The sequence below is a fragment of the Somniosus microcephalus genome, chromosome 1 (genome assembly GCF_052327205.1).
Source record: "Somniosus microcephalus isolate GS21.2 chromosome 1, FLI_Smic_1.0, whole genome shotgun sequence".
NCBI lineage: Eukaryota > Metazoa > Chordata > Chondrichthyes > Squaliformes > Somniosidae > Somniosus > Somniosus microcephalus.
Window position 1 is genome coordinate 397,167,974 of NC_140987.1, and position 12,377 is coordinate 397,180,350.

The following is a 12,377-nucleotide window of genomic DNA, read 5'->3' on the forward strand; positions in this document are numbered from 1 at the left end:
TTTACTTTATTTGTAAAATGGCTGACTGCAGCTTTCCCGGGTAATTCCCATAATGCCATGCACGTTACATTATCGTGTTAACTGGTGTTAAACTCGCACATTACATTACCATATTGACTGGTGTCAAACTCGCAATCAATACACGACAGTTGCCGATTGGGATCGGCCAGGGATCGGGGACCGGGGGGGCCGGCCAGGGATTGGGGGGTCAGCCAGGGATTGGGGATCGGGGACTGGGGGTTCGGGGATTGGGGAGGAAGCCAGGGGTCGGCCAGGGATCGGGGTCATGGGGGTCGGGGATCGGGGGGTGGCCAGGGATCAGGGGGTCAGCCAGGGATTGGGGGTCGGGGGGTCGGGGATCGGGGGGTGACCAGGGATCGGGAGTCGGCCAGGGATCGGGGATCGGGGGGGTCGGGGATCGAGGGGTGGCCAGGGATCGGGGGGCCAGTCGGGGATCGGGGGGGTCGGGGATCCGGGGGTGGCCAGGGATCGGGGATCGGCGGGGGTGTCGGCCAGGGTTCATGGTGGGGGCGGGGAGAGAGGATCGGGCCGACCACCTGAGGATGGAACCGGCCTCAGCATCATCGGTGGGGTGGGGGGGGAGGCCTCATGGTGGGAATTGGAGACCTGGGAAGGCGATCAGAGGCCTCGTGAGGGGGTCTCCGATCACAGGTGGTGGGTTAAGTAGGGACCCTGGATCCAGGATTTAGGTATAAAGACACCTACCTTGTGGATGCAGCAGTCCCCGCCTCACTGTAACTGCCGGGTTTCACGAAATGTGTGAAACCCGTCCACAGGCAGTTAAATTCAAAATGGAGGTTAAAAGAGAGGCTTCTGGCCTCATTATAATATTTAAATTGATGTTCTGCCCCCCTGGGAGCGGGTTGGTCGCACCCCCCCCCCCCCCCACCCCCGTGTTATGTAGGCAGACTCAGCAAGATCCCACAAATAGCATTGAGGCAAATGACATTCAATAGGCTGGTGTTTTCTTTGTGCAGCCGTTGGTTTTCCAGTGACACTGGGTGGACAGAGGTAGAATATTAAGGGGGGGGGTGGAACCAACCTGCCAGATCTCCATCCATTTCTGCCCTTGTAGTGATCTTCTGGTGAAGTTTACACTGGACACCGTAAGTGCCTGTCCAAACACTGGAGGACATATACAAATAATTCAGTAATAGCGGAGTGGCATCATATGTCACACATTCCATCACTGCTGCCTTAGCAATGCTGGCTGTTAGTCTTGCTGGCATTTTACTGGTGTTCAATGTTGTTAGGGCCAGCGAAAGGGATTTAAAGTTTAAAGGTTCCTCCCCAGTAAGATTTGGCTTGGTGCGCTTTGAGGCTTTGCAAGCATGACAGCATCAGAGTCCTGCAGCAAAAACAATGTTCCTCCTTGAAAACATCACCGGCTGTCTGGCAAAAAATTTTACATTTGTCTTAAAATTCTCCAGGGTCAGCAGTGAGTCAGTTGGGTGGCACAAGCCCTGCTGCAATGCCTTAATGCTGGTGATACCAGAGAAAGGACAACTTGGCAAATTCTGATGTTGGTTGAAGGATGAATGTTAGCTTGGATATGGGGAGAACTCCTTGCTCTTCTTCAAACAGCATCATGGGATCTTTAATATCCACCTGAGCTATCAATTTAACACCTGATCTGAAGGACAGCGTCTCTGACAATGCAGCACATCTTCAGTAATGCACTCATTATGTGCTGATCTCCTAAAGTGGAGTGTGAAACCTCAACCTTCTGAGGCGAGAGTACTACTAACTGAGTCAAGCTGACACGTGATGAGAAATCACGATGCTTACCATGAGTTATTCAGCTTGTTGAGATATTTATCATATTACACTTCCAGTGGTGATGTCTTCTATTTAGTAAAACTAGCCTTCTGCGTGTAATGGTTGTGGTATTTGATCAGGCTTGCCTTAAAGTCGTAAAGAGAAAGTTGAATGTAATCACTCACTATGGTGCAATGTACAATCTGGGTTCGCTGCCTACAATTCTTGACATTGTGAGTTATGGTGTTGGGAGGGGTCACAGAGTGGAAGAATCAAACTTGCATCGCATGGTGTGTGGCGGCCCAAGGAGGTGCTGCCCATTGCATTGCAAACCTCGTCATTCCTTTTTTTAAAATTAATGTTCAGCATCTTGGCAATGCTGTCACGTCCTCATTTATTGCCCATCCCTAGTTAGCCGATGGTGAGCTTTCTCCTTGAACCGTTGCAGTCCTTATGGTGATGGTACTTCCACTATGGTCTTGAGTTCCAAGATATTGAGCTAGTGATGATGAAGCCAAGTGTGGTACATGTTGAAGTCAGGATGGTATGTGACAAGAAAGGGAACTTGGGGTTGATGGTGTTCCCAAAACAGGTACAGGTCCAAGGTGAAAAAGATGTTAAAGTAATCTTGGTGAGTTGTTGCAGTGCATCTTGTGGATAGTACCCACTACAGCCACAGTGCGCCAACGATGGAGGGGGTGGATATTGAGTCCCGTGGCAGAGGTAATGATCAAGCAAGCTTCCTTGTGTAAAACAGCGATGTGTCTTTATCAAAGTTGATAAAACTGCAAATTTTCAAACACTTGGAATTTTAATTAAAAGAGAGGATTAATAGTTACCAGTATGTTAATCAAGTCAAAGAGAGGTAGCTAGTGGCAACAAGGTGTCAGACGAGCACTAGGGAGGTTGATTAATAAGTACCAGATGAGCACTGGGGCGGAAACTAATATAACAGTGCCAAGTGAGCATTGGACAGGGAGTGACAGCAAAGAACAGTGTTGAATACAGCTTGTGCGAAAGTGGTAGAGTATAGGATACCGGCAGCCTTGGGAGTTGAAAGGACTGGAGGGGTATTGAAAAAAGGTAGGAATTAGTCCTGGAAAAAAACACTTAAAGAACGATGAACTGATTTAAATTAAACTGATTAAGCTTTATAACAGTACCGTATGTACAAACTAGGAGAGAATTGAAGTGTTTACCGTTGAGTGAATTGATATCTGTAAGCCAAACTTTGGTTTGATAATAACCTATTAGCCTGTCTGTAAAACTAAGACTAAAGCTCTGATTTTAACTCGGGGTGGGAATCAGGGACTGAAGCAGGTGGCACTCCGTCCGGTCCTTTGGAATGTGAGGCTCGGGAGATTTTAACTCCCAGGCTTCATTTGAATGCTCCGACACTGACTTCTGCCCAAAGCTGGTGGGGGATGATGTCAATGCCAGTGGACGACAGTGGAGGTTCGAGGGGAGTCAGGCCGCTGACAGAGACCCACGGAAATGGCCCCCGGCAAGGTAAGTGAGGAAAGGCGGGATCAGTAAAGTTCACGATCAGGGAAGCACTCCTGCTCCTCCTGGCCCACAAGGAACCTTTAAAAAGTAAACAAAATACCTGGGCATATGCCGCCTGCTGCCAGCTTCTGCTGGCAAGTTGGAGACCATGTGGGCCTTAGTCGGCGTGTAATTAAAATGGCGTGTGCGTCCTGATAGGGTGGACAGTCTTCCTGCATCTGATTTCAGGTACGTTAAGGTGGTGGGGTTGCTGGAATGTATTTAGAATGCGGCTGAGCTTCCACCGCCATCTTAATCCCCATCCACACCATTCCCACTGGGCACAGGGAGGAGGCTTAAAGTACCTTCTTAACATAAAAACATAAGAAATTAAGAAATAGGAGCAGGAGTAGGCCATTCGGCCCATCGAGCCTGCTCCACCATTCAATAAGATCATGGCTGATCTTCAACTTCACTTTCCTGCATTATCCCCATATCCCTTGATTCCCTTAATATCCAAACATCTATCAATCTCTGTCTTGAATATACTCAATGACTGAGCCTCCACAGCCTTCTGAGGTAGAGAATTCCAAAGATTCACCACCCTCTGAGTGAAGAAATTTCACCTCATCCCAGTCTTAAATGGCTGACCCCTTATTCAGAGACTGTGACCCCTGGTTCTAGACTCCCCAGCCAGGGAACATCTTCCCTGCATCTACCCTGTCAAGTCCTGTAAGAATTTTGTATGTTTCAATGAGATCACCTCTCATTCTTCTAAACTCTAGTGAATATAGGCCTAGTCTACTCAATCTCTCCTCATAGGACTATCCCCCCATCCCAGGAATCAGTCTGGTGAACCTTTGTTGCACTCCCTCTATAGCAAGTACAGGTGGACTATCCTTTATCCGAAAACCTTGGGACCAGCTGTGTTTCGGTTTTTGGAATTTTTCGGGTTTCAGAAGGTTTTCATCTCCGTATCTGACAACAAACACTGTTGCTTAGCAACAGCTTGTAAACACTCGGGCCCTGCCTTGGAAGCGTCTCTGAAGCTGTTGCTAAGCTACAGAGACTCTTTCCACAGCCTGACTGTTTAAAAAAAATGCTAGGGGAAGAAAAAAAATGCTAGGGGAAGAAAAAAAACCTAACAAAACAGCTGCTGATTTCTGCCGTTAGATCGAGGTTTCTGGCTCCCCCTGCTCCGTATCTGATTTCCTTGACTTAGCGGGGGTCTGGGCTCGACTGCCACCGCCAGTTGTGGGAAAGCCGGATATCGGCTGACTCCTACACTAAGCTGGCCCACAAATCAGGTCGGGGGGTGGTGGGGGGGGGAAGAAAAGACTATCGGACGGGCCGCTGCAGCTATCGGACGGGCCGCTGTATTGTTGGGTTCACTCTCCCGGTACCTCCTTCACACTGCCCGGCTCGGCCTGCAATCTCCTACCCAGGAGGAAACTCTGTGACCCTCTGCCTTGCTCACAGGGAAAGGCAGAGCTCCCAGACCACTCCTGTCATGTTTGGCGCCACTCGGGTCATGTCGTGCGCACGACTTAAGCGCCACGAAAAAACTTTCGGTTTTTAGAGGTTTTCGGTTTTCGGAAGCGCTGATAAAGGATAGTCTACCTGTATATCCTTCCTTCGGTAAGGAGACCAAAACTGTACACATTGCTCCAGGTGTGGTCTCACCAGGGCCCTATATAATTGCAGTAAGACGTCTTTACTCTTATACTCAAACCCTCTTGTAATAAAGGCCAACATACCATTTGCTTTCCTAATTGCTTGCTGTACCTGCATGTTAACTTTCAGTGATTCGTGTACAAGGACACCCAGGTCCCTCTGAACACCAAAATTTCCCAATCTCTCACAATTTAAAAAATATTTTGCTTTTCTATTTTTCCTACCAAAGTGGATAACTTCACATTTCTCCACATTGTATTCCATTTGCCATGTTCTTGCCCACTCACTTAGCCTGTCTATATCCCATTGAAGCCTCTTTGCATCCTTCATCTCTCTGATGGTGGCAGTTTCATCCCCTTCTCTCTCAGCTCTGTTGTGGTTTATGGCTTTAAAAGAAAAATATGTGTATGCTTTGCTCCTCCGTATAGTTTTCTAGATTTTTGTCAACTCCTCCCCCAGCCACCTCCGTACATTTTTAACAGTTAGCCTGATAAACCACTGACTTCTTCACAGCACTTAGCTAAGTTCTGGAGAAAACAAGTCCCAACATTTCAGTAATCAGCAGCAGAGCCACCAGTCTGTCTCTGAAAATCAAAAGAAAGGAAGCAGCCAGAATGCCATCGCTAAAACTAGCAAAAGCCTAGTCATGCAACGCTTTACTTTTAGTAGTTTGTGTATTTGTGTAAAAACAATGAAATGTTTTTATTGCCTTTATTGTTAAGACTCTTAACAAAGTGAAGGACTAGAGAGATCTAGAGGTGCAGATGCATAGATCTTTAAACATGGGAGTGTAGATAGAAAAAGCCATAAAAAAGGCAGAGATGAAGAAAAATGCAAGAAATTGATATTAATTTTTTACAGACTGCTTAGGCCACAACATTTCAATGCACTAGTTGACGAATTGCATACAAGTCAAGATACCCCATTGTAGGAAGGTTATTAAGCCATGGGAAAGGTTAAAGCATAGATTCACTAGAATGATAGCTAATGAAAGGTTGTGAAGACTCAGATAGTTGTTTTTTTTTCATGAAAACAAAGAAAGGCAGGCTGGATGGACCAGAGGGTCTTTACTTGTCCGTCATTGTTCCTATGAATCTGAAGACACTTAGAAAATTGTGAAAGAGTTTGAGGGGATAAATAGTGGAAAATTGGCCATGAATTTCCTCGGGTCCAATGACATACCTGAAGCTCCTGACATGGTGGGAGAGAAAAATGGAATGGGAGCTAGTAATGCTCTGTCCAGCGGATGCATTGGTTGTCATCTTCCACAATTCCATAGATTCTGGAACGGTTCCCGCAGATTGGAAGGTAGCAAATGTAACCCCACTGTCTAAGAAAGGAGGGAGGGAGACAACAGGGAACTACAGACCAGTTAGCCTGACATCAGTAGTAAGGAAAATGCTAGAATCTATTATTAAGGACATGGTAACAGGGCACTTAGAAAATAATAATTGGATTGGGCACAGTCCACATGGATTTATTAAAAGGAAATCATGTTTGACAAATCTGTTAGGGTTTTTTGAGGTTGTAACTAGCAGAATAGATAATGGGGAACCAGTGGATGTGGTGTATTTGGATTTTCAGAAGGCATTTGATAAGGTGCCACACAAGAGGTTATTAAACAAAATTAGGGCTCATGGGATTGGGGGTAATATACTAGCATGGATTGAGGATTGGTTAACGAACAGAAAACAGAGTAGGAATAAATGGGTCATTTTCGGGTTAGCAGGCTGTAACTAGTGGGGTACCGCAAGGATCAGTGCTTGGGCCTCAGCAATTCACAATCTACATCAATGATTTGGATGAGGGTGCCAAATGTAATACATCCAAGTTTGCTGATGATACAAAGCTAGGTGGGAATGTAAGTTGTGAGGAGGATGCAAAGAGGCTTCAAGGGGATATAGACAGGTTAAGTGAATGGGCAAGAACATGGCAAATGTAATATAATGTGGAGAAATGTGAAGTTATCCACTTTGGTAGGAAAAATAGAAAAGCAGAGTATTTTTTAAATGGTGAGAGATTGGAAAATGTTGGTGTTCAGAGGGACCTGGGTGTCCTTGTACATGAATCACTGAAAGTTAACATGCAGGTACAACAAGCAATTAAGAAAGCAAATGCTATGTTGGCCTTTATTGCAAGAGGATTTGAGTAGATAAGAGTAAAGACGTCTTGCTGCAATTATATAGGGACCTGGTGAGACCACACCTGGAGTATTGTGTACAGTTTTCGTCTCCTTACCTAAGGAAGGATATACTTGCCATGTAGGAATGCAACAAAGGTTCACCAGACTGATTCCTGGGATGGGGGGATTGTACTATGAGGAGAGATTGAGTAGACTAGGCCTATATTCTCTAGAGTTTAGAAGAATGAGGGGTGATCTCACTGAAACATACAAAATTCTTACAGGGCTTCACAGGATATATGCAGGGAGGATGTTTCCTCTGGCTGGGGAGTCTAGAGCCAGGGGTCACAGTCTCAGAATAAGGGGTCAGCCATTTAGGACTGAGATGAGGAGAAATTTCTTCACTCAGAGGGTGGTGAATCTTTGGAATTCTCTACCTCAGAGAGCTGTGGATGCTCAGTCGTTGAGTATATTCAAGACAGAGATCGATAGATTTTTGGATATTAAGGGAATCAAGGGATATGGGGATAGTGCAGGAAAGTGGAGATGTGGTAGAAGATCAGCCATGATCTGATTGAATGGCAGAGCAGGCTTGAGGGGCCGAATGGCCTACTCCTGCTCCTATTTCTTATGTCCTCACAACTTACATTCTCACCTAGCTTTGTATCATCAGCAAACTTGGACATATTACATTTTGTCCCCTCATCCAAATCATTGATATAGATTATGAATAGCTGAGGCCCAAGCACTGATCCTTGCGGTACCCCACTAGTTATAGCCTGCCAACCCAAAAATGACCCGTTTATTCCTACTCTCTGTTTTCTGTCTGTTAACCAATCCTCAATCCATACTAGTATAGTACCCACCAATCCCATGAGCCCTAATTTTGTTTAATAATCTCTTGTGTGGCACCTTATCGAATGCCTTCTGAAAATCCAAATACACCACATCCACTGGTTCCCCTTTATCTATTCTATTAGTTACAACCTCAAAAAACTCGAACAGATTCATCAAACATGATTTCCCTTTCATAAATCCATGTTACATAGAAACATAGAAGGTAGGAGCAGGAATAGGCCATTCGGCCCCTCGAGCCTGTTCCACCATTTAATGAGATCATGGCTGATCATCCAAATTCAGTACTCTGCCCAATCCTATTATTATTTTCTAAGTGCCCTGTTACCATGTCCTTAATAATAGATTCTAGCATTTTCCCTACTACTGATGTCAGGCTAACTGGTCTGTAGTTCCCCGTTTTCCCCCTCCTTTTTTAAATAGTGGGGATACATTTGCTACCTTGCAATCTGCAGGAACCGTTTTGAATCTATGGAATTTTGGAAGATGACAACCAATGCATCCATTATCTCTATAGCCACCTCTTTCAAAACCCTAGGATGTAAGCCATCAGGTCCAGGGGACTTATTAGCTTTCAGTCCCTTTAATTTCTCCAGTACATTTTTTTACTAATACTAATTTCTTTCAGTTCCTCATTTTTGCTAGAGCTTTGTTTCTCCACTACTTCCGGGAGGTTTTTTGCATCTTCTTCCGTGAAGACAGACACAAAGGGGGAGAAATTGGGTGAGTAGCGCCACCTGTTAGCGCCTAAAGAGGCAGTCAGTGGCTGTAGCGCCACCGGCTGCGCCTCCCGCGATATTCAGCAGGGGCGCTAATGGTGGCGTTAGCCATTTGCACTGCGCCGCCACCGATGATGTCATCGGTGTGCGCAGTGCCCCATTCGCGCCCCAAACGCGATATTTGGTAGCGAACGCCGCTGTAGCGCCGTTCGCTACCCGCGCCCAGTTCATGGGGCCTTGCTGCACCGGCAGAGGCGCAAGTTAAGGTGGAGGTGTTGGGCGGCCATTTTATCGGCGGCCGCCTGCCAGCACCTCCGTCCCCGGCCTCCTGGTCCCCCCCCCTGCGGCATTGCCGGCTGCTTCCCGAGAGCCCGGCACTTCTCCTTGGTGCCAGGCTCTTTTGCCGGCACTCGCGATCGGGGTTCGCGCTGTTGCAGGCCCCTCCCCCTTAACAGTGGGAGGAAGGCCTGCAGTACCGCAGCATGCCGTGCCGCAGCGTGTGGCGCTGCGGCACGTTGCGCTGCGATATTCAGTTTCAGCGCCCTAAGAGGGACGTGGAGTGCCTCGAGCCTTGCCCCGTCTCCCTCTAGGGGCACTTCAACTGAATTTCTGACGATCGCTACAGCTTTGAACGCTGTGCAAAAACCAGCGCCCGGGCGAACTTGGTGCCAGTTTGGCGCCTCAACCCAATTTCTAGGCCAAAGTATTTGTTTAATTTCACTGCCATTTCCTTATTCCCCATTATAATTTCTCCTTTCTCAGCCTGAAAGGGACCCACGTTTACTTTCTCTAATCTTTTCCTTTTTACATACCTACAGAAACTTTTACAGTCTGTTTTTATGTATCTCGCTAGTTTACTCTCATATTCTATTTTCCCTTTCTTTATCAATTTCTTGGTCCTCCTTTGCTGAATTCTAAAATCCTCCCAATCCTCAGGCTTACTATTCTTTTTGGCAACATTATAAGCCTCTTCATTTGATCTAATACTATCTTTAACTTCTCTTGTTAGCCACAGTTGGACCAGTTTTTCTGTGGGGTTTTTGTGCCTTAAAGGAATGTATATTTGTTGTAAATTATGTATTAATTCTTTAAATGCTAGCCATTGCTTGTCTACTGTCATACCCTTTAATGCAGTTTCCCAATCTACCTTAGTCAACTCGCCCCTCATACCTACGTAGTTTGATTTGTTTAGATTAAAACCCTAGTTTCGGATTTAACAAAATCATTTGCAAACTCAATATAAAGTTCCATCATATTATGATCACTCTTCCCTAAAGGCCCCTTTACTACAAGATTATTAATTAACCCTTTCTCATTGCACAATACTTGATCTAAAATAGCCTGTTCCCTCGTTGGTTCCTCAACATACTGATCTAGAAAACTATCTTGCATACATTCCATGTATTTGTTCTCCACACTATTACTACAAATTTGGTTTGCCCAGTCTATATGTAGATTAAAGTTCCCCATGGTTATATGTGCCTCTAAGTTCCTGATTTATACTCTGCCCTGCATTACAACTACTGTTTGGGGGCCTATAAACAACTCCCACCAATGTTTTCTGACCCTTGCTGTTTCTTAGTTCCACCCAAACTGATTCTACTTCTTGATTTTCAGAGCCAAGATCCTTTCTTTCTACTGTCTTTATTCTATCCTTTATTATCAGGGCTACCCCTCCTCCTTTTCCATTTTGCCTATCCCTTCTAAAAGTTAAGTATCCTGGAATATTTAGTTCCCAGCCTTGGCCACTTTGCAACCACATCTCCATAATGGCTATTAGATCACACCTATTAATTTCTATCTGCACTATTAATTCATCTATTTTGTTGTGGATGCTTTGTGCATTCAGATATAGTGCCTTTGGCTTTGACTTATTTCTATTTTTCCCTGATGTCACCTTAGTCACTGATGCCTTATCACTTTTGTTACTCTCTCTGTCCCTTCCTGACCCACTCTGCTCTTTGAGCCACGCATTTAAACCTCTAACCTGTTTGTTCCTACGCCAATTTGCGCGTGGCTCAGGTAACAAGCCAGAGATTATTACCTTTGAGGTTCTGCTTTTTAATTTGAATCCTAGCTCCTCAAACTCACTCAGCAGAACCTCATTTCTAGTGCTACCTATGCCATTGATTCCTACGTGGACCATGACAACTGGATCCTCCCCCTCCCACACCAAGTTCTTCTCCAGCCGTTTGGAGATATTCTTAACCCTGGCACCGGGCAGGCAACACAACCTTCGGATCTCCCGGTCACGGCTGCAGAGAACAGTATCTATCCCCCTGACTATACTATCGCCTACCACTACCGCATTCCTTTTTACTCCCCCCCAGACTGCTATTGAGATGAAGAATCAAATAAACTGTATTGTGTGTAAACTCTGCTACTGAACTCCCTATTTGAATCCATCCAATCTGGATTCTATCCTTATCACAGCGCAAAAGCAGTCCAAGCCAATGTCATGAGTGATATTGCTTGTGACTATGACTGTGGCACATTATTACTCTTTTTGTCCTTCTTGATCTTTCCACAGCATTCACTACCATTGTCCAGACTATCCTTCAATGTCTCTCCTCCATCATCCTGCATGGATTGAACTTGCATGGTTCCATTCCTACATAACTGAATGCTGCCAGTGCATTTCCAGCAATCGCATCTCTTCTCTCCCACATCATCACCGCTACAATTCCCCAGGGATCTAGTTTTGATCCATTCCACTGATTTCATTTCCCTCCCTGGCCGCTCTCTTAGGTTAAATAAGACCATTCATACTCTTGGCGTCCTGTTTAACCCTGAGCTGAGCTATAAAGCTCACATCCTATCCATCATCAACACCACTTACTTCCACCTTTGCAACATTGCCCAGCATTGCCCTTACCCCATCTCCTGAAACTCTTATACATGTCTTTGCTATTTTCAAACTCAACAATTCCAGTGCCAGCCTCCTAACCTCCTCCCTCAATAAATTGTCCAAAACCGCTGCACATATCTTGTTCAGCACTAAGTTTGCTTGCCCTATACCCCTGTCCTCACTGACCTACACTGAAATCTTGCCTCCCAATGAGTTAAATTAAAAATCCTTGTTCTTATTTTTTAATCCCTGAATACTGTAGCTTTAGTACAATGTGGTGGTGACGTTTGCCGAATACTTTAGGCGCTAAAGAGGTGTCCAAGATGGGGTTTTAAGATGAAATGCCGGTTTAGCATGCGTCTAGCACAAGGCGCCATCTTGGTAAAGGAGTTGAAACCAACACTAGGAATGGCTGCCAGGAGGTTTATTAAACACAGGGGAAAATTTGGTTGCTTTGCGTCTCCCGTTAGCGCCCTAAGAGGCAGGAAGCGGCCGCCTTTAAATAGCGCTCTCCCAGTACCTTCCTGATTGCAAAACGTTCCCCTCAACCTGTCGTTGCTAGCAGCAGGTGGAAAGGCAGAGGGCGCCACTCAATATCCGGTTTGGTGCGCTAATGGGGCGCAAAGCAACTAGCACTCGGGCACGGCGATGTTTGCGCCGCTCGTGAAATTGACCAGACATTTTGCGCTAGTGCTAAACACTACCGCCATGATCTCCTACACCCGCAGATCGTGACGTCAGTCGAGCGTGCAACGCTCTGGTAGTGCACCAGATCGGATAGTGAGGATAAGGCTTAGTTGCCACATGCAATTCCAGTATGAAATTGAGTCGTACAGAGCAATGGTGGGTGGACACTACAGCTTATGGCTGCATGGGGCAGGTGGGTGCCAGAGAA

General features: G+C 45.9%; 1 protein-coding gene across 2 annotated transcripts in view; it reads left to right on the top strand.

Annotated features, from left to right (window-relative positions):
• The first annotated feature begins 2,747 nt into the window (after nt 1–2,747).
• LOC147125127 (claudin-14-like) overlaps nt 2,748–12,377 on the top strand; it is a 33,193-nt gene continuing 23,563 nt past the window's right edge. For both annotated transcript variants that reach the window (XM_085997741.1, XM_085997732.1), the window contains exon 1: nt 2,748–2,862. The gene's annotated coding sequence lies outside the window, so the exon portion shown is untranslated. The remainder of the gene's footprint in view (nt 2,863–12,377) is intronic.